This window comes from Palaemon carinicauda, chromosome 16, assembly GCF_036898095.1.
Source record: "Palaemon carinicauda isolate YSFRI2023 chromosome 16, ASM3689809v2, whole genome shotgun sequence".
Lineage (NCBI taxonomy): Eukaryota > Metazoa > Arthropoda > Malacostraca > Decapoda > Palaemonidae > Palaemon > Palaemon carinicauda.
Genome location: NC_090740.1, coordinates 134,764,595 through 134,769,608, shown reverse-complemented (window position 1 = coordinate 134,769,608; position 5,014 = coordinate 134,764,595). Strand labels below are relative to the sequence as shown.

The 5,014-nt window shown below is 37.8% G+C and overlaps 1 pseudogene; it reads left to right on the top strand.

Annotated features, from left to right (window-relative positions):
- Positions 1 to 327: 327 nt before the first annotated feature.
- The window catches only part of LOC137655583 (uncharacterized), a 5,055-nt pseudogene continuing 368 nt past the window's right edge, over positions 328 to 5,014 (top strand).

Below are 5,014 nucleotides of genomic sequence, written 5' to 3'. Positions count from 1 at the left end.
CCGGGAGCATTGGGGAAGCTGTCCGGGTTGAAAAACAACTTGTTATAACAGGCCAGATGTATTGTAATTATTGGGGGTATAAGACGGATACAATGCAGAAAAATAGCAAAATCAGAGTGGACGCACTGCAAAGAAAGTGAAAGAATAACGAACGCGACACAGAAGCCTGGATGATGGAGATGGTGGGTGTATTGTGCATGCATGGAGTTTGGAATGCGGAAATATAAAACATGGCGGGTACTCCATCTCTAACTAGTACACCAGTAAACTTAAAGTAGAAAGACATTCATCCAACCTCTCAAGTTACCACAGACGAAGCATGGTGAGATGTCCCAGAAGTCCATCATCAAGAAGCAGGCAGCACCCTTGGATTTTGGGTCAACTGCTGCTCCTACCATGGCCCCTACTCTGAACCTCTCAAGAAAATGAAGAAGCAGGATGCAACTCTAGTCCCGGAGGATAAGCCCACCCCATCCCAGGACCCAGCAGTCATGCAGCTTGCACCCAGGGACCAGCCTCCTCCACCCTGGGAATTTCCCGAAGACGAGTCTCCTTCAGGCAGCGACGGCCCAGAAGTCCAGCCTCCTCCAGAAGAGGTTCCATCTGACATCAGAGCAGGATGACAATCTTCTGGAATGGTCAAGGGAAAGTGAGGTCCTCTGGCCCCAAGGGCACATGCATTTCAAGGACTTCCAGAAGAAGAGGAGCCTTTGGGAGAAATCCCAGGAGTTTGCCCTTACTATTGAACATATCCAGAGCTAGTGGAGGGGAATGCAGACCTGTTTAGTGAAGATGCACCAGGTCAAGAGTGGGATGGCAGTGAAGAAGCTGACCGACCGAGAACTGTATGTCCTGGAGAAGTGCAACTTCTACGAGAGACAGCTACGGCACTGGTCCACAGTGCCAGTAAAACTGGTGAGTAATATTTTCAAAGTTGTTTTTCATAATAGTAATGTTTTCCAAATGATAGACCATAATTGTATATAGCAATGTTTCCAAAAATATTAACAAGATTTTCAAAGTTATTTTTCAAAAGTTTTTAGTAATGCTTTCTAATTTGATTGACATAATTCTTACCTTCTTGCAAACTTGAGGAATTCTTCATTTTTCAGCTTGCTCAGGCTCTGGAAGCAGACGCTCTGGGACAGCCGTCGGATGTTGGTGGTGGACCTGCTGGTGCTGGCCTGACTTTAGACCCCTATTCGAACCAAGACCCGCTTTTCTCCCAGCTTGAGAGGGGTGCTGTCAAGCAGTTCAGGACAACCAATTGCCCAGCCGCCTGCACCGGGAGGAGTATTGCCACAGATGAAGAAGACAAGTTAAAAGACATACGGGACAGCTTGAAAGTCTGCACTCAACGGCTGTCTCAGCTAGTTCGCAAGGTTGTCAAGGGACCCAGTGAGTTGCGGATAAAGACAATACAACAAATAACAGTGGATGGTAAAAAAATAGCAGTATAGGCACTTGGGAGTAAATTTGATGGATGATCAAGGGATAATAGCAGAGTTGAGTCACAGAATATGTTAGAAAAGACAGTAGGAAAGTTAATAGGCAATGAAAATCTTTAAATGCATGCGTAGAAATAACAAAGGCATGTAATATTGATTATTTGAAATTGCAGTATCTTAAAAAATCATAATTCATGAAATATATAAAATTATGAGTCCCTGGTTAGGCTGGAGGAACGTAGAGAGTAGAGGTCCCCTTTTTGTTTTGTTTCTTGTTGTTGTCGGCCACCCCCCAAAATTGGGGGAAGTGCCTTTGGTATATGTATGTATGTATGTATATATATATATATATATATATATATATATATATATATATATATATATATATATATATGAGCGAGAGAAAAACCAGCGAATATTTTACACTATAACAGAGAAAACCATGGATGTAAGCTTGTGTTTACTCAAACACAGTAATGAATCATAAAAATGCAAATAAGGTAATATCAAGTATCACGAGTATGAATATTTACATGCATATTGCATATGCAAGAATTATAAACGAAGAACTCTTCCCATAAATTGCAAGCAGAAATTTAATTCGCTTTCATAATGGCTTCATCATGTAAATCGAGAAAGAATTACGGGACCCTTTCAGTTTCTTGATTAGGAAGTTAACAGTTATTGAAGTATTTGAACTAAAGGAAAACATTATGTTTTATGAGTTTATTTATTTTTTTATAGATATTAAGTCACCATCTGTGACGATAGAAAAAAAAAAAACTTTCATTTATTTTGTAATATATTTCGGATAACATAGTTTAACCTACAAATTCTATGTAAATTATCCCCCTACGAAATCCTCATCGCAAGAATTGTAATTTTATGAGGTAATGACTCTCTCTTACATTAATGCCTTTTTTCCTCCATGGCGTCCTTTGTTTTTCAACTATCATTTAATTGAAAAGGAAAGTCGAGAGTCGTCATTTTTTTATTAGACCAATAAAATAATGAGACTCCTCCCATCCTTCATCATTCGAATCCTACTTCTAAAGGATGGAAGATGGCAAGGGACTGAAAAAATGAAGTGGAAAAAGGATTCGAATAAGAAAAACGACCAAGCCTTGCAATCCAATGATTACTCACTTCCATAAATTAACACTCATAAATAAAACGAGAAGAAGGTTATAAAGAAATCTCAGGAAAGGATGGACTTTTCATTTGATTTCAGATCAGAGAATGAAATGGTTCTACAGAAGAGAGACATACAGCACAACGGCAAGTGAATGGGAGGAGGACTTAAAAAACTAATGAGAGCGGAGACTGTTCAGACGAACTGCCTGTCGCGAAGAAAAGCTAATGAGGAACTCCAAATGGGAAATGGAAAGGAGGAAACTTTATTCGCATAAAAAACTACGACTTAACCGATTTAGCCATTGGAACTAGGTATCAAAGAGAGGTTGTATATATGAACACCTAATATATAAAGAGAACTATAAATTGACTCATAAAGAAATAAGGAATTCGATGGATTGAGAAACAAAAAATGAAAGGAAAAAGATTTCTCGGGATTTCATTATACATGACTGCAGTAAGGGATCCATATTCAGATTCTGAAGCCATATGAAATCTGATGAACAAACAAAAGGAAAATCTAGTCAGTAGGTGAGGAATTAAAATAATTAGCAAAAAGAGAATAGGAGGGTTTCACAGGAAATAGTTAATGATAAATGGGGAAATTGGGTTTGATAGGTAGTTGTGAGCCGCTTTGAGATATAAGAAGGTAATTTAGTGTATGTGTTACTGCACAAGGTTTCAACAAAAAAGTGCTTTATACACCTACACAGTAAGCTCATAGGCAGCATATCAAACACCCCAAAATAACTAAACCATTTACCGCTATCCGAGATGTACACTTGTACACCCTGGATTTCAAAACCTTTCTTTATGAATGTATTTTTCATAGCATCTATTCAACCGTGCTAGGGCATCCTCTTCTCTTAACTTCCAGCACCATAAAATCATATGAATATTTTAATAGCCTATTCTCATTCATCCCTTACACATGAACGAGCGACCCCAAAATACTTTGATTTATACTTTGACCTACAGTAATATCTTCCTGATCTGCATGGCTTTCCATTTCGACCTACATATATCTACCCAGTTATGCATGTTTTTGCATTTCTTACCCATAAAAATCTTTTTTCGCACCAAACATATGACGCAAACTTCATCTTGACAGCTCCCACCATTGCTATTTCATTTACAATAACCACCCAAATATGCTTCTATATAGGAGAGCTGGTTTAACATCACTTTCACCCATGTCCAAAATATAATTTCTGATTTATAATCCCATTTATCAAACTTTATTGGAGCTTAGGCATATATTCTGCTTCATTCCTTACTTCACCCATTGGGTGTCACTTCTATAATTTTGCCATTATTTGATATATTCACTCCAAGAAATTGGTGCAAACTGACAACTTCCTTTCATGCAACACCCAAACGAACACTCATTACTTCATCTTCCTTACTCCCACTGCCTAACTCCTACTCATATCTACTCCAAACGTTCTCATCTTGTAGATAGTTTCAAAGTGTCTTCTCAGTTTCTGCTGTTTCTCCTCACTGTTCCAATTTAGCTCAGTATGATTTGCTAACACCAACTATGCATACACTTTTTTTACAGATACCCTATTATGACACGACTATATAGTTAAATACACTATCCTTTTATTGACGTCTTCCATCACTTCATCCATACAAATGCTTAACAGTTATGAACAGAACACATCATATTCTTAGAAACCTTTTCACAACAAAACCGGTCACTCCTACTACCATGCTTTTACATGCGTTTCATTTGCATCGCAGAAACCTTTAGTAGCTTTCAATGACTAATGATCTAATGGATGAATTTTCAACACACTTCTCATAGAAATTCTCTTGGGTCTCTCAGAGTGCTTTTCTAAGTCTGCATATGACGCATAATGATTTTTCTGTTCTATTTTTAATCTTCTATTCAAACTCTCTCTGTTCTCTTTGTGCCACTAGCTTCTCTCACATTATCCTTATCCAGCCCACCCAGCATATTCTATGATTGCAACATATTCCTCTTCTACCTTGCAAGTTCACAAATTCAATAGTAATTATTTACATTTTCCTTCACTGAAACTTTAGTCTTCATCCTACCATTCATTGTGTTTTTCATCTTTTTACCACCTTATAACCTAACGATCGCACCTGGTAATTTCAACCAATCATCAACTGGTCATTCACATTCACCATTCTCTTGGCACAAAATTGACCTTGCTCCCTTTTCTAATCTCTTAATTCTTTCTTCTCAAAATCCTATCAGCATACTCTAGGACAACTAATTACGTATCAACAATCCAGTGCAACCTTTCTCCACCATCCCCAGCAGTTCTACGTATTACAAAATCCATGATGAGGATAAAGAACAAAGGTAACAACACATTCCCTTGGAGTACTACTCTATTCACTGGAAATTCATTTTATCTATATGTATATAACATGTATGTGTATATATATATATATAT